The sequence below is a fragment of the Meleagris gallopavo genome, chromosome 14 (assembly GCF_905368555.1).
Source record: "Meleagris gallopavo chromosome 14, MGAL_WU_HG_1.1, whole genome shotgun sequence".
NCBI classification, from domain to species: Eukaryota; Metazoa; Chordata; class Aves; order Galliformes; family Phasianidae; genus Meleagris; species Meleagris gallopavo.
This window is the reverse complement of record NC_139417.1, coordinates 10258329-10280082: the sequence shown is the minus strand read 5'-3', so window position 1 is coordinate 10280082 and position 21754 is coordinate 10258329. Positions and strand designations below refer to the sequence as shown.

Below are 21754 nucleotides of genomic sequence, written 5' to 3'. Positions count from 1 at the left end.
CAAGTGCCTCTCTTAGCTAAGGAAGCAAGCACAGTCAAATGCCTTCCCCAGACCTTCCTCCCAGCTAACAGTGCAGCCAGTGTCACTGAAGAAAAAAAAAATAAGCAAACAGTGGGGATTTTTATTTACTTATTTATTTTTTTGCTGTGATTTCTGTGGTTAAAGCTGTGGCTAAAAGCAGCAGTAGCAGGTTACAGCAGAAACTGAATACGCTACTGTGAAGAGGTTTGGCTCAGTGAACTGGGCAGTCTGAAAGAGAAATTGGTTTGCAAACTTCAGAAATAGATTTAAACAAAACAAGATTATCTCTTTCAATGGAGACGTGCTTTTTTTCTCACCAGCTGGATGCAGTATAAGGTGAGCACCCTGGAGCTAATGGAGCAGAGGAACTCAAACAAAGTGTTTCACTTAACCTCTCAATTATGTCCTCTCCCCCAACAGCTCAGTTTAGCAGTCCTCTGCTCCCATAGAGGCTTTTCCTACATGTGAGACAGGAGAGTAAATCCACCCCCATCCTCACAGCCTCTGAGCTGGAAGCACCAGCCTCATGTTGCTTTCTACAGATGCCCACTGCTGATGTGGAAAAGCTTCTTGTTGCCCTTCAAAGTAGCTGTAACTGAGCAGTAAAATCATCACTGAGAGGGAACCACGATTATGTATTATCTAGAAGTATGGTTGGCTGAGAATATAAACTCTTGCTCCACGCAAAGAAAAGATTAGGAACGGGGGAAAAAATGTAATAAAGTGGAGTTATTCTGCCAGTTAATCCTCATCCACACTGCAGTGCAATATATATGGTTTTACTGCCCTCTCAGCTTTATTTCCCCTGATAGTTGGTCTGTGGCCAGCCAAACTACTCATATGGAGCCCAAGGGAGGTTCATGGTGCTAAACCAGCCAACCATGCAGTCAAGGCAAGATCTGACTTTCCAGGACCTCCTCTCAAGATTTCCAAAGCTTGACAAAGTAGGCATGGCTCCACGGGTCTCGTGAGCCACTGATTGACTACCCAAAAATTTATAGTTGTGTGGTTGCTACAGCTATAGTTAAAGGAGAGAGATACTTTTCTGCTTCATATTTTCCAATGAAAGCTTAATTGGAGCATGCAGTAGCCAAGAAAAGAAAATCATTTTCAGCTGAAGTCTCTAAAATGTATTCTGCAATCCATCAGGACAAGTGCACCTTAGTGAGAAGCCTAATCCTAAATCCTACTCTTTGTGACTAAGACTAGAAATGATAATGAATGACACAATGCAAAATCTCTTTGTTTTGGTTACAGTATCCCCAGTATCTGTCCTGAGTTCAAAGAAGCCAGGTCTGCGGCTTCATGTTGACATCTGAGATTATCAAAGAACAGGAATCAATGAATAGCTGCATTAAACCACTTCATGTGCCTCATTAATGTGCTAAATAATGGCTGAATAAAGAAAGAATGTGTAATAGTCGAGTGAAATATTAGACCATACAGAAACACAGTGCTAAAAGCATCATTTTTTCCTACAAAGAAAAGTGGTGATATTTCTATACAGACTCAGCCAAAAAGACTTTCCGCCCACTCCAGTTTTTGAAACAATTAATCTCATGGAAACCAGAGAGGGAAATCCTGCTGTGAAACCAAATGCTTTAAAAACAGTACTTTGGTGAAAGGTCCAGTGACATTGAAAGCAAATGCACCTGACTTTCTGGGCTGCACTCAGAGAAAGCTCCTATTAGCTTCAGTGACAGATGTGAATACATACACTCTCCAGTATCTCACCTTTCTTTCCAATTTTAAATTACATTAAGTGCAAAATAAAGGGGGAAAACCTTTCCTTACCTACAGTCAGAAATCTGTTTTTCTTCTTATCAAAAAACCCTTTCAACCACATACCCTCAAAAACATTGGCTGCAAAATCAATCAGCAGTCCTTTACCTAAGAACCCCATTTTGCACAAGCATTTCCCTGGGTCTAAACCTTCTCCAGGGGCAGAAGATGTCATTTCTGATGGCATGGGATTTGGTACCAAATCAGCATCTGCATTACCCCAGGGACTCTACATTCACCTGGGTAGAGCAATGCCAGGAAGATAACTCCTAGACAAAAATGAACCTCAGAGCGACCGAGATGGTTGCAATTTGGGAAAACTGTAAGCAAATTGAATTATTGTTGCTGGAAGTGCTGATCTAACTTAACAATAGGTGGTGTACCTGCCTCACAGAAACATGCACACAAAATCTGGTATTGCGAGGACAAATGTAGAAATGAAGGCTGGAAATCACCATCACCTAAAGCACTGTAAGGAAGTCATGGAAAGCAGCTTTTTTCTTGCAGACAAGAGGTGGTAATTTTATCCTCTCTCACAGTGAAAACACGGGTTCCTGAATTTAAATTCTCTTAGAATAAGACAAAATGCCCTCCGGGTTGTTTCTTATCCATGGAATTAACTGAGGCCATGAATTTTGAGACTCTCTCAAACAGACAGCATCTCATTTTCTAACACTTTTCAAAAAGCCTAATAAAGATTAAATGAGCAGCATTTTTATTAGCCATTTTAACACAGAAGCCAGGAGTGGAAACATTGGGGGATGCCACTGATTCAGTAGACAGATACTGTGGTGTCTCTGCATTACAACCTTAAGGATGAAGCTGTGGGTACAGTTTATCTAAAATGTAGATAGAGCTGTGTGGGGGACTGAGGTGAGAGAAAATGATGGAGAGCAGTGGTTCCCAGTTTATGGCATTGCATGTGCCCTCTGTAAAGCCAAAAGGGATGCAGCCATGAGCTCAGAGCTCTGCTCTGAGAAATTCAGCAGAACTTCCCAAAGTCAGAGGGGAAGGCTCAGTGGCACAGGGGCATTAGCAGCTCCCCACACCCTCCTGCTTTGGAACGGGGGTAGTAGGTGCTTCCTGGCAAGTTCCAAAAAAGTTGTAGTGATAGGATTATATAAAGGCTTGGTCAGAAGGGCCATGTGGCCAGACAAGTTAATGTCACGGGAACACAATGCTTTCATGGCTCTTCATGGCAAAAAAGACACAGTTAAGTGCACAATGAATCTTGTAGGCTTTGCAAAAGCTCCATAAACACTTCCAAGTGCTGATGAGGTGGGAACATGGAGCTCTGTGCCCTACCAGTAGCTGCAGGTTCCTTTCCACTTCACTCTTTAATCAATTACACATTTGCTACCATTTAATTGCTCTGTTGCACAGTTGGCTGCTGTAACATGGACCTCTAATCCACACTATTGCCTTCCTAATACAAAAGCCATGATTCCACAACAGGAGGACAGATGGCTTTAGAAGCCCACTCTGAAGAGCACCCAGTGCAGTGTCAGAAGATCCCTCCAAAAAGAAACCCCTCGGGAAACTCTTATGCTTGCAAGCTGCCATCAGAATTGGAAACAGCCTAGTCCTGCCTTGTACTGAACACCCATCTAATGTGAGTATCATGGATCTGGAGGGTTCATCTGGCTGTTAGACTGACCTGCTATAGAATCCCAGAGGGTGAGCAGTCCTCCCACAGCACAGTGTGTGAACTAGAACAGCCAGGCAGGCGATGGTCAATCTCCAGCAGGTTGTCAGGTTTCAACCTGAAAGAAAAGGAGAAAAAAAGTTAGAATTGCAGAATCATTAAAGACCACCAAAATCATCCAGTCCAACCATCAACCCATCACCACCATTCCCAGAGCTGTAGGATTCCGTGACGTCCAGACTCAGGCTGAATGTGTGCAGGCACAGACGTGTGATGGAAACACTGATCTGCATGTCTCTGAGGGCAATGGAAAACATTCAGCCTGCTTCTACACCCTCTTTATGTACAGATTCATTTTATTTATTGAAGGTCTCTCAGAGTTCAGGAGTACACAGAAGAGTTAATTTAATTTACTACGAAATACCACACAGTGGTATGAAGTGTTTCATACACAGACAGAATTAAAAGGTTTCCCTGGATTGAAAAGCTGAGTTATTTTCAATTGCATTCAGAAGGGTCAGAAAACAGAATGGGAGGAAGATCTTTTTCCATGGGATGAAAGGAGATGGAAGTTAATGATCTCTCATGATTAACTTACAGCCTCTTAGGCATTAATGTTAAATCAGCTAGGCTCCTGCTGACTTATCTCCTCTAAGACACCTTTAACAACTAATCCATTTCTTTCTGTTCAGTTTAAGTACAGGAACTTGAACACCTCAGTGTAAGTTCACTTGAGGTTCGCTTCCAGAGTAAAGGGGAAACCTGTCACTTTGCTTCAACTGTTAGTGCAGCAAAGCATGAGTATATGGACATAGTTTGGGTTTTCCTCATTTTGGCAGGTTTGCTGTGGTGTCCAAAATTTGGACCAAACCACAGTCCTCAGTGGCTTTGTTCTCCATGGTAGCCCACAGGTGTTCTGCATTAGAAATTAAAACATTGCAGAATGTGGCAGAATTTCCAGAAATCGTAGCATCCTTCCTGGGGAGCACTTCTCCTTGAGAGCAGGAGGATTTTGCAGACATGCACTGAGCTTTCTCCCCATGCTGGAGATGCTCTAACCTTCAATCCACACCTTCCCAAGGATGCCCACTGGAGCAGGATGGCAATGCAGGTCCATCTCAAGCTGTAAGTCACAGAATCATAGAATCACAGAATCATTTGAGTTGGAAGGAAGCTTTGAAGACCATCTGGTCCAACTCCCCTGCAGTGAACAGGGATGCCTGCAGCTCCATCATGTGCTCAGAGCCCATCCAGCCTGACCAGGGTATTCACATCCAGACCTGTTCAGCGTGCTGCTGACTGACACAGGGAATAATGCCATTTCTAGTACAAAGACAACCTCTATTTGCAGAGAGGTTGTGCCGCTCTTTAAAGTGCAGCCAGGAGCAGAGAGTGCTCTTGCATCCTGCCGAGGGATGCTTTTTTGCAGGGACTGAGCCCTGGCAGCTTCCCCAACAGCACAGTGAGCTGCCAAGCATGCTCAGTGCCATGAAGGCAGTGCATACACCCCAAAGCAGCCCTGCGTGTGTCTGCAAGTTTACCCAATCATACCCTTGACCCCTGTGGGCATCCTAACTCCACCCCCCCCAGAAAGCACTGCAGACAAGCCCTCTCTTCATTGTGTTTAATAGAAGGCACATATATGAAAGCCTTAATAAAGAAGAGCACACTTCCCTCTTTATGCATAGGGAGCATCAACTGGAAAGCAGCCAAGCAATTACCGAGCCCAAGAAAAAAGAAAGCATCAAATTCGTTACCCAGACGACTTACAAACCAAACCTGAAAGGGTTTATAAAACCCCATGCAAACAGACATAGCATTGCTACAGCAAAGCACTCAGCTCTTAGGAGGGGATTGGAACCCCAGCAGTGTGGGGCAGCCATGCAGCCGCCTGCCCATGGGCACCATGGCTGTACCAAACCCCACTGCCTGCCCATGCCAGCCAGCCAGTCCCAGCTCACCAAGAGATACCTGGCTGCAGTAAATCAGAAGCAGGGGACATTCCCCCAGAGGTCATTTTTCTGCTGATCAGAACCCTGATGATGGCTGGCTACGTTGCATGAATGGATTTTGCTCATGCAGGGCACCTGCAGTTGGCTTATGGCCTTGCTGGATGTTTGCAGAGCTTTTCTCAAGTGCATCTGCTATTCAAGCTGACCCTACACATTCCATTGGTATCTTGTTTTTTGGCTATTTTCCCCCTTCTCTGGACTCATGACAAGGAGTTCACTAACAATGGGCTATGGCACAGCCTAGAGCTGGATCTGACCGTGTCAAATGACAAGATATTTTTGTTATAACCTGTATAAATAGGGGAAAGCCATGACTTTGAAGTAAAAAAGGTTTTTTTCTCTTGAGAACATGAAATCTTCCAGATCAGACAGGCCTTGCCCAAGGCAGTGTTCCTAGAAGAAGGACTGTTTTAGCTTCAACCTCCAGCTGCACCCTGAGCATTGGCGGTCTGTGGGTGCAGATGGATGTCAGCTCCTCCAGCCAAGATTTTGGCTGGCCAGATGGGTCAGAGCCCTGCACACATGTGGATCGCAGTCCAGCCTCTTCCCCATCCAGTGCGAAAGAGTGCCCACATGGGCAGGGCACATCTACCTGGTACAAACTGCCTGGCAGCTCAGAGAGCATCAGCATTGTGTTTTTATATTTTTTTGGCTATCGAGCAAGTTGTGATTCCAGTGGGTTACGTGCAGCACCATCTGTCCAGGGGAAACACAAACAAATAAATCAGCAAAGCCTGCGGGGTCATTGGAGTATCTGTCTGCCTGATGCCAACTGCGGAGGAGGTGGCTTACTCTTTTGCCCTCTTGCCCCCACACCAAGGATCTAGCAAGGCAACCAAGGAACTACGTGAGATGGGGTTTAATTACAATAAAATACACCAAGCACATCACACATATTGATTTGTGACTCTCACCAGAGATTGTTTTCATAAAGTAATTGCAGATGCTTGCTCTTGTTGCTTGCAAGTCGAATCTCAGTCTGTCTCTCTTAACAGCCTCTGCATCACGGATCTCACAAGAGGTTTGGGCACTTTAAAAGGATCAGCAATTATCTGTGGTGCTTGCTTTGCATTTACTTTCCTTGCATATTCGTGCCAGCAATATTTTAGCAAGCACATAACAGGAGGAAGCAGAGACTGACAATGGGGGATACAGCTGAAGTGAAGCAGATGTCTTTTAAATTCAGAGCACACAGAGCAAAGAAGCAGTGAGTAATCGAACACAAACCAGAAGTGAATCCAGAAAAGCTGAATTTTATACTTAGAACTGAACACTACAGAAAAAAAAACAACAAAAAGTGGTGATGCAAAAAAAGCCTTATTTTAAAAACTCTTTGCTTCTTTGAATACCCCATTGCATTGCCAAGTAGCACAGATAAAGAATTCCAATAAACTCAGTTTTGTGTTGACCATGTCCCTCACATTATTCCTTTTTGGCACAACATGTAGGACACCTCCAGGCCAAAACACAAGTGATGCCGAAAGAACAACTGTTCCTTCCCTCCAGGAATGCGAGCTTTCTGATTGTTACATAAACACATTTGGATCTATTTTTTTGGGAGATTCACCACAATAGCAATTATACCATTACCCGTGAGTCAGAGAACATTTTGCTGACATTTTAAAAAATATAACTTAAGGTCAGAACCTCCTAAACTTCACAAACAAGAAGAGCTGATGGGAAACAGCCTTATTCACTCCAGTGGGATTGCTCTAATGAGCAAGGGTTTGTAAGATGTGATCTTAGATTGTGAACTGTATGGAGCTGCTTTGTTTTAATTGCAAGGCACTGGGCACATCCAGGCAGGAGCAAAACATGAGGATAAAAGAGCAGCTCTGGAGAAACTGCAGATAATTATAAAATGAGAAAGAACCAAGGGTGGAGGGTTATTTCTTTCTGCTGGTTAATCTAGGAAACCTATTCAACTGAGGCAGAAAAACCAGTGGTCATTAGCAAAGTGACACGCAAGCAGTAAAAAACTCCAGTCTGGGCTTTTACCGTAATCACAGACCTGAAAGATGGACTTCCAGCTTCTTTTGGAACAGCTCGCTTCTAAAAGCAGACCCAAAACGTAACCCACACCAGAGGCTATCTTTGGTGCAGAAGTCCTTCTGGATAAACCAACACAAGGAGGTTTTTGGCAGCACAGGATCTGCTCATAGCCCTGCTTTAGCTGTTGCACGGCCACAAAAGAGGCAGGCCGGGAGGCTGCTCCAACTCAGCTCCTGCATTGTGCTGCAATTCAGCAGAACCTTTGCATCCATATAGCCCAGACATCAGCCTCCTCTCCCACACTTTGCTCACATCTGGATTTCAGATAAAGCTAAAATACTCTGGAATTAAACTCACAGAATCATAGAAACCTTTGAGTTGGAAAGAACTCTTAAAGTCCATGTGGTCCAACCCCTCCTGCAATGAACAGGGACACCCACAGCTCCATCAGGTGCTCAGAGCCCATCCAGCCTGACCTGGGCTGTCTGCAAGGATGGGGCATCACCACCTCTCTGGGCAGCCTGTGCCAGTGCCTCACCATCATTATTATATAAACACAATTTAAAACACAGCTTGTGTTTACTGTTCCCAGCGATATGGAGTGGTCACTTTTACTTGGCCTTGATAGAACACTAAAATCTCAGCTGTGAGCTCTCAGTGCCTGATGCCCTGTCCTGGCCGCGTGGCAGAACCACACAGCTGTTACACGGCTCCGCTTTCTGCCTGGCCACGTTTCTGTTAAAGCCATTTTGCTGCCAGAACCACAAAGGATGAGGTAAGGAGGAAAAAACTCAAAAGCTGTCAGCAAAACCACTCTCAAATAAGGTGACATAAGCCTCGCGTACAACAGATAAAGCTTAATCTCTGAAAAGGGATAGCAGAAAGGATGGTAGGTTTCAAAACGAGCCACAACAGCTGTGTTTGGGTTGGCCAACGCCAGCTCTCCCTTCTGCTGCAGCTGGCTCTGCTCATGTGAACAAGGCAGATTAAAATGCGGCATTCTGCAGACCTAACCCTGGAGCGCCGCGGGCTGGAGGCGGTGAGAACAGAGCTGTGATGCTCTGGTGACAACTCAGTAATAATTGCATGGTGCTGCCCACACTTCAAAGGGGAGATAGCATTTGCTGGCTCAAAGTGTGTCTTTTTTTGTTGTTTCAGTAATGCCTTTTGATAGGAAAATGCACGTCCTTGTGTCTGTCTGGTTTACTGCTGGGCTTAATTGGTCTTATTTTAGAGCATAACAAATCAGCAAGATGCGGTAGAAGTCAGAATAGATCGAGGTAAAAAGCTTTCTGTAACTAGCCGCCACAGCACTGCCCGCTTTCCACAGTAATAGCTATACCACCAGCCTGAAGAGTAGCTTAAAATAATTAACAGTACTAAAAAAGGAAAGGGTGTGTGCAGGAGTGTATCTGTGGAGCCCCTCCACCCACTGCGATGGGAAAAAACTCAACTGGGTGGACCTGCATTCCAGCAGCAGCTGAGGATGCCGGCACTTCATATTCCTGTGCCTGCAGATGCACTTTTTTTACCCACAGTCACAAGTGTGGAGGAAAAATAAGAGGCAGCTTGATAAACAAAGCGAGGCACAACAAAGCACTCAAGAGAAAAACGGAAATAATTTGTTCGACAAGATGAAGAACAACACAGTGTGCGTGTTCAGGAGTGCTGCTTTTCATCTTTGTGGTAATTGCATCGTTTATTAGGTGATGCTTCCTGGGATGGTGTTTAGAGTTATTGTGTGAGGATGTCATAACATCCGTGTTCATTAGATAACTTTGGGGACCTCGCTGTGGGAGACTGTAAGGAGAAGGAATGAGAGAGAAATTGTCTGAGAGAGATCAGGTGCACTGCTGGGATATGAAGGGCACAATGCTCAAAACAAATCAAGCTGCAACCTTTTCCTGCAGGTGTAAGAAGCCAGGGTTCAGGTCTAAGCTGATATCTCACATACTGGTGAGAACTGGGGAAAACTGGGTACAATCCATTGGCTCCTGCTGCTAAGGAATGGAGCTGAGAGAGGCTGGGAGATTTGGAACAAGAGAGGGCTTGAAGGAGCCTTGGGAGGCATGCCATGCTGTGAAGCTCTACTTTAGGACACAAGGTAAAGGCTTTACTGGCCAGATGAGGTTCAGGTTGGATATTAAGAAAAGTTTCTTCTCAGAAAGAGCGGTGATGCACTGGCACTGCTGCCCATGGAGTGTTGGAGTCATTGTCTCTGGAGGTGATCAAGAGCCATGGAGATGTGGCACTGAGGGATGTGGTCAGCAGGCATGGTGAGGATGGGTTGATGGTTGGATTTGATGATCTTAGAGGTCCTTTCCAACCGTAATGATTCTGTGATTCTTACAGAGGAGTTGCTCTACATGCTCTCTGAGAGGTTTTGGTGTAAGTGTACCTGGGCCCCTGCTGCTGATGGCAGCCTGGGAACCACAGAGCTGTTAAGGCCAGATAAAAGCCAGAAATGCAGTGATTTCATCCATAACCCTAAGTAGTCTGTCCTTGTGAGCTGGGCTCTGATACAGCTTAAGGTAAAGTGCTGTTCCTTATCAGGGCTTTGTTAGTTCATGTCTGGTCACCATTACCTCTTTGTTTCCTCAAAGAAGTCCTAGAAGGAAAATCAGTGCCATTCTCTCAGCTTTCAGGACCAAGCCATTGAATTCTTACTTAAAAGAAAGCTGAAGGTTAATTTTTGCTTGGGAAAAAAAAAATAAAAAAATAAAAATCAGTTGTACAGAAAGAAATATTCTAAGTATTCAATTTTGATTTTTGGAGTCAAATCAATTTGATTTCCTCTCCCTCAATAGGATGTTCCTTTGGTATTTGATATCTTTTCTCTATTTCGGAATGTCAGTCTTGTTAGTGAAAAAGATGTTGAGTCTTCTTTGAGTGCAGTCATGAATAAAATTTAAATTTACTCATTTCCTAAAAATCCCTCATCTTGGCTGCACAAGCACTTGAGGCAGTGCTCATGCAAGTGTGCTCCTGGTTGCTCCCTATCTCCCGAAAACATCGCTCCATTGGCTACAGCTCCAACAAGGCCATCTCCCATCCCTTGGATGCAGGACATGCTCCTGCCTCAATGCATGCAACTATGGCCACAGTGTGCGGCTATTCTTGATGGTCATATCTGGTTTATGGATCTGAGGTTTTTATTTGCAGCAGTGATGAAGGAGAGGAAGAAAAATTTGGGTTTTAGCTCTTCAGAGTTTGGAGGGACTGCAGTTAGAAAGTCACCTTCTGACTTGTAAAAGGAACATATTTGATCTGGAAATTGCTCAGACAGAGAAAATCAGTATGAACTGGTATAATTTGTTATTTACACAAAGGTGTTCTACACCCAACTGCTAAAGGCTTTACACCTTTTATTAATAGTCATTTTTCAAACAGATTACACTAAGACTAAACCACACACAGCTCTTCGCTCCCTCTTGGCTGATGGTTGGAATTTTAGGTCTAAAGAAGAGGTAAAGTAGCCAAGTGAATGTGGTGGATCTTGGTGGATCTCTACAAGGATGAGGTCTCATGTGGGCACTGCTGACAATAACTGCATGTTCATCAAGAGGTGCAAATCCTGAGCTCAGATCTCCCAGTGTTCTTCTCTTGCAGCTCACTATGGGACAGAGAACAGATGGATCAGGTCACAAATCCATGGGAACGTGCTTCCAACAGAGCCTTTGTGGATGCCTGGCAGAGAGAAATCCTCCTCTCCAATGCAGGAACATTTCTCCTGGTATGCAGCTCCAAGTGCAGGACCAAAGCAGGGAGTGAGTCACAGGTGTCTGTCTGTACGTGCTTCATGGCAGAGCTGCAAGGCAAAAGGTAGTTGGAAAAAGTTCACTCACAATGTGAGAGGTCTGAGCTGTCAAGATCTTCAGCCAGGGTATGTTTCTCTTTGTCAGCATGAATTTGGGATGCATTAGTAGCACCCTAATGGGGCCGATCATCTCCAGATTGGGCTCCATCCAAAGGATGATGGTTTAGTGGACATGGCATTGATGAGTTGGTGGTTGAACCTGATGATCATAGAGGTCTTTTCCAGCCTTTATGGTCCTATGATATGATTCTGTGTCCTGTCCCAAAGAGCTGCACTGGGCAGAGCAAAAGAAAACATCAAACTGTGTTCTGCAGCAGCATTTTAAAGCTGAAGACAAACAGCATAACCATCCAGTTTGCTCACACGGAGAGAAGAAATTGCTCTTTGCTTTCTGCATGCTGGGTTTTTTTCTGCACTGCTGCTAAGCTGTTTGTTGTTCCATTTTTTTAAACTTCAACTGATAAAATCCATAGTTAGAGAAAAAACAGCAAATCCATTTTACAAGACGAATGCAAATGAAAGCAGTTGTCGAAACTGTCTCTGTCTTAATGCGGTGTGCCACTGTCAATGTCTGTGATTAACGCTTCCTGCTTGGAGTAATGCCTTCTATCCCATTGCTGTGCTGCCCCACGTCCAACACGCAGAGCAAAAGCACCCTGATGGTGCAGCCACGTGCTGACTGTCCTTTCCCTGCAGTACAGAGCTGTGCCTTTCTGAGACTGCCGGTGTCATTTGGTCTGAGATCCTTTGGCTTCCTTTGGTTTGCAGAACTGTTCAGCGGATCTGAAGTCTCTCACAGCAACACTTCCATAATAGAAATGAGACTGGTTGTGACAGTTCCCATTATGAAAGAGCAGATGAATTCTTATCTCCTTTTGTCAAAATTAAACACTTCTGCTTGGCCCAAAGAGATAATTCCTCCATTTGAAATGCAGATCTGATATTTTGCTATTCAATTAAATTTCTCTGCCTTCTTAGATAGGCTGCAATTGTTACTCAATTTTCTAACTGTGGCACTGTGAGAGAGGGAGGGCTTTGCTCACTGATCATCTCCCTGAGGATGCATTCTGGATCTGCAAGAATCATCCTACAAGAGTATTTGTCATGCAGCTCCACATCATTGCTGTGCCTTCTCTCCTGTAAATACAGTTCCCTAAATGGAAAGCTTTGATTTAAGGTGACTTTTGGTGTGGGTCTCTTGTAAGGTAGGAGTAGATGGAGCTATGATCTATGACACAGAAACATGGGACAAAGAGGGAGCGAGGCTGTGGCCAAGGTCTTGCAGTGACGAGAGTGTAATTTTTCATAGAAGAGCTCAACAGATAACTGGTACAGTGGTGTCAAGCTTAAATTCAAAAACCAATCTCCAGGGCCCCAAAAGATCTTTAGCCACAGGGCCAGAGCACATAGCTGTGTTCCACAGCCTCAGTCCTGCTTTGTCCCATGTTTCTGTGTCACAGATCATAGCCCCATCTACTCCTTCTACATCAGGAGAGACCCAAACCAGAAGTCGCCTTAAGTCAAAGCTTTCCACTTTAGCATGGTGCTTCTGCTAAAACATTTCCATTATTCTGCAAACTGCCTTCTGTTCCTGATTTTCGCTTCTTTTCTGCAATCTTGGGAGATAAAGATGGATTCAGGCTTTGGTGATAAAGGAGGCAGCACTTTAGGTTTCACAGTGGCATGTTTAGCATCATCATCTGCATCATCACCATCATCTTCTAAACATATTGCATATCTCTTATTTGTACCCAAGTAGCCACCACCATGAGGACCATGACCATATTCTAGCTGCAGATCACGTACTTGAGGTGTGGGAGGAAGGCCATCACTGTTTGGTTGCAGCATTTCTTTCTCTTCTTTCCTTGAAAAACTAGAGCCTCTGGCTTCATTTTGTTGTGGTGATTCCTCTTTTGCACCACTTAATTGTACAGAAGTGACTCCATTACCTAAAACATGAGACTTCTGTGGAGGTAATGTGGCAGTGGTCTCAGTGGAATGTGAGATGCAGACCTTGCTGGACTGTCTGATGCTGGGTATTTCTTGATTGTCCCTTGATGATCATTTTCAGAAGAATGAGTTTCTTGGGGGATAAAGATGGGTTCAGGCTTTGGTGGTAAAGGACAAAGAAAACAAAGACATTATGAGCAAAAGACCTTGCAAATGAGTAAACAAGCTTGGCAGCTACTTGCGCCAGATGTAAACATGCACAAGGTGCCTGGCTAGTACACATGGCCAAGGGGTTGTTATGGGGGTATAAAAGGTTGTGTACAATAAACGGCCTTCATCCTGCACTAGACATGGAGTCAGTGTCTCAAGTGCCACAAGCCACCTCAAGGAGCAAGGAAATTTCCACACCTCTTTGGGGGACAGGAGATGAGCTGCTTCCCACCAGCAGCTCCCATACGTAGCAGCCAGTGTAGCATCACCTGACCTTACAATGCACAATTTTTAAGTGGTTTTGAGCAGCTAAGAAGATCAAGAATGCTAAAGCTTGAAGTAGTGCAGAGTTACAGAGAGAGACTCCAAACCAGAGATGCAGCAGGAACAAGGGATTAGTTAGAAAATCAAGACAGAAAAGAGTGATTTGGAAACTTTATCCCTTCCCATAACCACTGATTCAGTGAAGTGTTTTTTCTGCACTGCAGCAATAGCCAGCAGCGTACACAGAATAAGGATTGAAATATTTTGAAGTGCTGTCACAGTGTGAGTGATTTTCTTTAGAGCATAAAATCAGACCGCAAAGTTATTTTCTGTGTGTGGCGACACAAGAAGAATATGAATGTGATCAAATCTGGCCCTGGGCATACAGGAGAGCAGAACTGGCCTCAGCCACATTATCTTTTTTATTCAGAGTCCTTCTAAGAAATATAAAATCCAAAAGAAATTCTGAATCTGGCTGGATGTCTCCTAAGAGGAACAGGATTGCTGCATAGCTGAAACAGCGTGACTTTGATTATTTGAAAATGCATGATTTAATCATTTCATTATGCATACCTTTTCACAGCAGGCACCGCAGCCTAAAACAGACAGAGACAAGCATTAGATAAAACAACATGCTTTCTAGCTAAAGAGATTGGAATCAAAGAGTTTAATCTTGCAAGGCACTGCTATCTGTGTGCCTTTAGACTTGGCTGCAAACAGCAGGTGAGCAGCATAGCGTGAATTGAGCCTCTGCTCATAGTGCTCAGTTCCTGATCCTAAATCATGGGTTCAGGGCCAATTAAAAGGTGTTCAAAGGGCAGCAAAGCATCAGAGAAGGCTTCCTGCCTTCCACAGGGCACCTGTCCATATCTCATTTCCCTGCACACAGCCATTGTGGGCAGAGTGTTGGCAGAGTGTCCTCTACTGGAAAGTGGAAACAACCAGAGCCAGTGCTCTGCCCTATCCCACAAGCAAAGTCTGCCCTGTGCAATGAGATGCATGCTGCACAGCAACGCAACCTGGACATGCTTGTAAGTCGGGCTTGTTTAGCAGAGGAGCACAGTGTCCCAGAGAGCCCACTTTGATTGCAGAGCAGAGCCTGCACTCACATTGCAGCTCTCCCATTCTCCACTGGTTTTGGCCAACAGCTAAATGAAGGTGATGGGTTGATGGGTGGACTAGATGATCTTAGTGGTCTTTCCAATCTTAATGACTCTATGATTCTAAACTGGAATGCCTCCGATTTCTAATGAAAATAAAGGAACGTAAATGATGATCTCGCAGGAAAAAGTCCCCAAATGTGAGCTTATGAAATAGTGTCACAGCGCTGGAAATAGAAAGTTTAGTACATGACTTTTAGCATCCAGAAAGCCAATCAGATCTTCCCAACCTTCCCTGTACAGGACAGCTGCAGTATCCCCACCAAAAGGTCCACACTAATGTGCTTCAGCCAAGCCTGCAGAACTTCCCTGGGAAAGACCGAAGTCTGCAAGCTCCCTGCCTATACCAAGACCAGAACAGGAGAGGTGGCAGTAACAACACCATCCCCTCCCCACTAGAGAGAAGGCTGAGAGCATCAATCAGCCTCCTACAGACTGAAACTGGCTTCACCCAGCGACCCAAGGAGGCAAAGCTCAGTTCCTAATCCTAAATCGTGGGTTCAGGGCCAATTAAAAGGTGCTCAAAGGGCAGCAAAGGATCAGAGAGAGCTTTGATCTCACAGCTATCAGCCAGATGTGTAATAGCTGCTCAGGTATCAGTAACAGTCTGTGCACATCAGACAGACAGGTTTCTTCCTGGGTTTGCTAACAGAAGCAGCAGTTGCTCGCAAATCACAGGGAACAGAAATAATCCCTGCCTTTTTAAACATCAAAACTTGTAAAGCTTCACAGCTGTACAATTCTGAAATTGAATTGAATGACTTGACTTGCCAAAACCCGAGATCAGAGTTCTAGGTCTTTCATGCCACAGCTGAAAGCATCAATAGCACTCAGAGAGCAGCAGAGAGTTGCCTTTCAAACACCAATTGTGGCTTTACAGGCACTATTGGATCTTACCCTTCAAACACAGCAGCCTCAATTCAAAATGGGTGTGGGAGTAAAGCAAACTGATTTTTAGCATGAACATTTTATTATTTAAAGGGCTGATTTTTCTTTCTGAAGTAATAACAAAAGCTAGTTAAGGAATCTGGATTTCAATTAGTTTTTGAATTCACAATAAAAAGCATTTGAGTTCTTTAAGTAGGAGGGCAGCAGAGTATTATCGCTGTGAGCGATGCAGCAATGACTCAAAAGCAGTATTCCTGCAAACACAGACCTGAGCACACAGGGATCTAGGATAAAAGGCTGTGAGGGATGGTGCTTTAAATTCCCAGAAATTGCTTTCTGCATTGACTGAGAAGAGTCCCAGGTCTGCTGACTTCTGATGCTGTGGGGCCACACTGCTCAATCAGAACGTCTCTCTGCTGAGATACAAATCTGCTGCCTTTTGTCCCACGACCTGAAATATCTGAACAGCTCAACATCAGTTATGCGTCTGTCCTTTGACTCCTGGCACCGTTACTGTCTACCTTCCACAGAAGAGAAAACCAAAGTGTAGCGAACCTAAATGTTAGCATCTCTTTTACTTGTTGGTGATTGCGTTATGCACTCAGGTAATTACAAATAAATACAATTTCATTAACAGTGGAATAACTGATTCCAGCAATAAGATCAGAAGTATTCTTCTTGCAAACACGAGGATCGGTCAACTCTTTACTCACCACCCTGTCACCTCTGCCAAGCTGAGCAGGAGAGCTCCACTCAAGGGCACATCTAATGACCTGAAGAGACAACCTACGAGACTCTGACATGAAAGACTAGATTGAAACATACATATACACAATATATACCCAATACTTGTGTAGAAATAGCATCATAGAATCACCAAGGCTGGAAAAGACCTCTAAGATCATCAGGTCAGCCTATCCCCACCATGCCCACTGAGTCTTTCTGGTCCTGAAAACTCTGGATACTTATTCCCAGTGACAAATACGTACTCTTCCTGTATACAACATACCTCCACTGCAGAACACAGAATCAATTCACGTCACGGTAGAGAGAAGATAAATGAAAGCAAACCAAAACGAGGACAGTGTAATTTTTAAAATCTTCCTCTGCTTATGTTACCAGCACTTTCCAAATGAATGCTATATGTGTGCCTGATGTTCCTCCAAAAGCAATGCTGAGAATGCACAATTTCAGGGCCTACTCAGAATCCACAGATGGGTATAATATGGTTATGTTGGCACTGACCAGAAACAGCCCATACCCTGAGCTATGAGCCTCTACTTACTGACATCTGGCACTTGCATTCATAACACTTCAGGAGCTGCATCTGAGCTTCCTGCACCTTTGCAGTGTTTGGAAGGCATGAGCCAAACTTTGCATCTTGAGACTGCTTAGTGAATGACTTACAGAGGGGAAAAAAAAAAAAAGACAAAAGAAAAAGCAAACCTGCAGCCTATTTCACATTCCCAAGCTTCTTTGAATCTGTACAAACGCTAGGAAGCAGCCAGACAACAGACGCATCAGGAAATTAGCTTGTCTCTTCCAAGAGCACACATTAAAATGAAGAAAGACGAAGAAAGAGATGAAGATCAGGGGACCTGATGCCCTTCAGGGACTGCTGCTGGAAGCTTTGCCTTTAGGTGATAAAGGAGGAGGTGGTTAATCCAGGGCAGATGCAGCAGATAGCATTTCTGTGCTTGTACCACTCTGTACAACATTAGTCCAGACAGGAGTCTATTAACAGTGTCTGATGGAAGCAATTGTATTATTTATTAAACTGACAAGATCAATTGGCTGCTTTGTACCAGGATAAAGAGAACTATTGTACTTTCATGTCCTTTTAAACACAGAGAATAAAGCGCTCCCCAGGGTGCTTTCATGGGCTGCCTTCGATTAAGAGTTCTTAGAACATTTGATATTGTCAGAGATCAGCTCACCAGATTCCCAACTGGATTTGCAGCCCTGACAAAGGGAAAGAAGATGGTAGCAATTATAATTAAAAGTGAGCAGAGAAGGAAGGACCTCACCTGACTTAGAGGAGTGCTGTTACTTACTCTTCCCACAGACTGAGCTCCCACATCCAAGTTCATTGCTATTCAGGACACGATGCCAACAAGGTGTGTGGACACCAAGCTTGACTCACAGAGTATGGGAGGGAGTACATCCAGAGGATGCAACTTTATAAACTACACAGTAGACAATTTCAGTTAAATCTGAGTGGATGAATACGCTAACATAGTGGCATACTTGATAAATCAACAGCAGTGCTCACTTGGAGTGAATATTTATGGGTAATTATGGAATTTTCCATGAAATCTGAATGCTCCTTTTACTACATACTCCTAAACAGAGGTGTGCTCTGATGGCACTGAAGCCAGGCGCTGGCTTTGAGGAGGAACAAATTCTTTGTGGGTACCGAAGCCAAAGGGTTGTAACCATGTCATGATAAATCACAATTTTCTGTTTGTCACCCTCGAACTGAAGCCTCCCAGGGACCTTGGCCAAAGCCAAGAAACCGACAGTAAATCTTTGGAGGACTTCCACGGTTTTAGTCCTAATTTATATGACTGCAACCAAATGGTAAGTTTGCTTTATATTCAAATCCGGGTATTTTGTTTTCTTTCTCGTTTGATTTTGCCTGGTCTTTGCTATTAGTACAGAAAATACATCAATTTTATGCTGAAATCTGTACATTTAATTACTCATTTAATTACAGCCCAAAATTTAGGAATAGAGGCAGATGACCATTGCATGACATTGGCTCCTGTTCAGTTCCTGCTCTTTTATGCTCTCCTGATTTTTTCCTATACCACACCTGGTGTTCAGCCTTTGCTAGCTTCTGGCTAGTTTCAGTTTTGAAAGTGAGCTTCAAAAATACTCTTTTTTTGTTGTTGTTGTTCTCACGTTTTACTATTTAAACTGTAATATGCAACCAGCTGCTGCTTTATCTCCACCAAAGTTAGTAAGTCTCACAATTAGTGGTGTGCAGCCATTAGTGTACCAACATAAAACAGCAAAGCCTGTGCCCCACCTTCCGGCTGCTGAGCAGCACTGCATGAAAAACGTCATGGTCCCCTCAGGTATATAATGTCCAAATTGTTGCAGCTTACCAAAATACTGATCTTTCTTGGCTAAAGAGTTTGAGTACTTTATCCTTTCGTAGTGAAGTTACACTGGGAAAGTGTTCCATCACCACACAAAGGTCACTGGATTATTCGTGGCTGCAAGAGGACAACAAGAGAAACGTTCAGTAGTGGAAAAAGCAAGAAATGACCTGTAGAAACGAAAGGAAGGAATTGCAGGTTAAATATCTGTGGCATGGAAAGACGACAAGGACATGGGTTAACCAGAGATAGATGGGCACTGAGATTTGGCCATCACCCAATGTCAGTCAGCCCATGTTCCAGACCTACATCTCCCCTGCATTTGAGAACAGAGCAGTGGATGTAGGCAGGCACTTAAGCGCAGCTAACTACAAAAGTTCTCTTGTCCACCTTTAAAGAGTCTATCAAGAGATGATTTATTAAATTTCTTACAAATTGCACTGAGAAAATGAGCAGATGAACCTACAATTTTAGGTGTAAGCTTGACAGAAATAGTCAAGTTTACAGACAGAAATTCCTCGCATGCAGAAATAGCCAAACGTGCTCACAAGATGTTCTTGATATCATAACCATCCCATTGTCCAAGTCTGTAAACATAGAAATATAAACATATTCCAAAGAACCAACTGTGTGAGGGTACAGCATAAGTCACCATGCTGGGGGTCATTGGTGTCTCAGCACAGCAACACATGTAATTCCCTGTAAGTAGGTAACTCTGGGAAAAACCTATCTGAGAATGGAACAGTGTGTGGGGATCACAGGAAACTCCTGCTTATCACAGCTTGTCTCAGGGGTCTCTCCTTTTCTGTACTCTATTGGTACAGACAATTTCAGGAAATCTGTAGGGCTTGCTTTTGAGATACCAAAACAAATACACAGTGTACAAACATTATTCTAATAGGCAAAACATTGAAGCTTTCAAGATCTTTTCCAGTGTGGCTATATTCCAACAGACACACCCTAGTAATGCAGCTCGAGGTGAGTTTCTCCACTCTATCATCACTCACGACTTTTCTTTCACAGCATCATCCCTCCCCTGCCCAGCTGCAGTCTCAGAGCAGCAGGGGCTTTTTCACCTCTTACACAAGAGCAGTGGTGGCAAATGGAGAACACTTTCATGGAAAAGCACCTCCACTTACAGCAAAGTACCTGCGTCACAGCGGGAGCTCTTCCTTGTTTGGGCACCGGTGTCTTTCTGGGATCAGTACTTCCTGGTTAAATAAACTTAGTGGATATAATCTTCTAAGCCGTAATTAAAAGAAGACAAGTTTAAGCTGATATTGTAAAGTGATCTAATAGGGACTGTTGCAATATCCTGCTCAATAGGAAGAGATATATCTCTAAAGTATAGTTTTATAGACCATATTTAAATTACTATTATTCTTATGTGAACAAACAGAATCTAAAGGGTCTACTTACCCCTGCAGTGTCCTCAAAAATCCAATTCTTGGGTTTTGCTTGTTGCAAAGCCAAACATGCACAGATAAGAAAATAGTCCTAATCCAAACTTTCTCTTGCAATCTTGATTTGCCTTCTCTGACTCAGGGATTCTTATATGATCCCATCTCTTTACCACAGGATTGTTTCTTGCTCATGTCACTACATGTGTCTGGCAATATTCCAATGTTTTCAGTGTCTGGTTGTTCATGGGCCACCATCGTGCTTGATCTTTTCCTGTTCACCTCGAAATACAGAGAGCTGAACTTTCTTCATGTCCCTCTGCCACCCCTTAGCAGTGCTATACCTCAGCTGCCATCCTTAGGTCTCCTGTAGGAACATATTAAAAGCACAGATCACTGGGATTACCCTGCCAGTGCGAGTCCTTACAGTGATGGAACATACCTGGTTTTCCCCACTGAACACCTGTAGCAGAAGCCTCTTTTGTTCTTTTTCCAGCTCTGCCAGGTCAGGATCAATAAGAACTTATTACACAACCGGTCTCTTGTGCTTAATTGTGTGCATATTGATGTGAGTGCTCAGAACTGAGCAAGTCTGAGTTCAGCTCTCAGGGCACTAGATTTAGAAAGCATTTTGAATATGGCTCTGATCTTCCTTCTCTGTGAATGAGTATCCCCAGTGAGTTCAGGTCTCACAGGAGCACGGCACAGAGAACTGGGACAAGATTCATGCTCCGTCTTCAGTTAAATACTTTCATACAGCAGGAAAATGCTTTCCCTTCCGGCAGGCTTCAAAAATCTCACAAACAGAGCCATAGCTCCTTGTGCAAGGTTACATGGAAAAGATGAGAGATGGACAGGCAGAGGACAACTCTGGGCAAAGCCCAGAGAAGGGACTTTAAGCTTCTAAAGCTAAATTATTAAAGTTAAAATGGATTTTGGCTCTGAATTCATAGACCGATGTAAATGTTTCATCGCTAATAGTGTGGACAGTAGATACAAATGGGAATATCATCCTTAAGTAGATTTATTATTTTTTAAGTTTGTGCTTTATTCAAGTAGAACTTTCTACCCACTGAAGGGCTAGAAAATGTCAGCATTTGCTTTTTCTTCACGTACAACATTGGGTAGTTTGCCTGGGGTCTTCTCAAGGCCACTCTTTCTGGGGACTGATTTTCAGTGTCAGGATCGTAAAAAGAAAGGGCATAAAGCAAGCCATGAGCAGAAGGGAAAGCATTCTTGATCCTTGTTTCCTAAACCAACAGTCTTTGCCATAGCAAAGCCAGAAAGCATCCAGAGTCCCTTTCCAGATTCCCTTAGTGAGCCTGGCTTGCAGCATCCTCTGACAGCATGACACTTCTTCCACAAGAGCCTTTATGTAGCAAAAGCAGAACCTGCAGGCTAAACTAAGCCACAGAAAATGCTTTCTAGGCAGTGATAGCATTACCCTATTTACTCCCAGCTCTGCTGAAGTGCTGCCTATAAAACCTGCTGCAGTGATTTATTCCGCTC

The 21754-nt window shown here is 43.8% G+C and overlaps 1 long non-coding RNA gene across 1 annotated transcript; it reads right to left on the bottom strand.

The window, feature by feature from the left end:
* Positions 1-12713: 12713 nt before the first annotated feature.
* On the bottom strand, positions 12714-20601 carry LOC146543418 (uncharacterized). Its single transcript, XR_014886418.1, has 4 exons — positions 20265-20601; positions 18852-18962; positions 14267-14289; positions 12714-13377 (listed from the first exon to the last, which is right to left on the bottom strand). It is a non-coding gene; the product is annotated as an uncharacterized LOC146543418 (long non-coding RNA).
* Positions 20602-21754: the final 1153 nt, after the last annotated feature.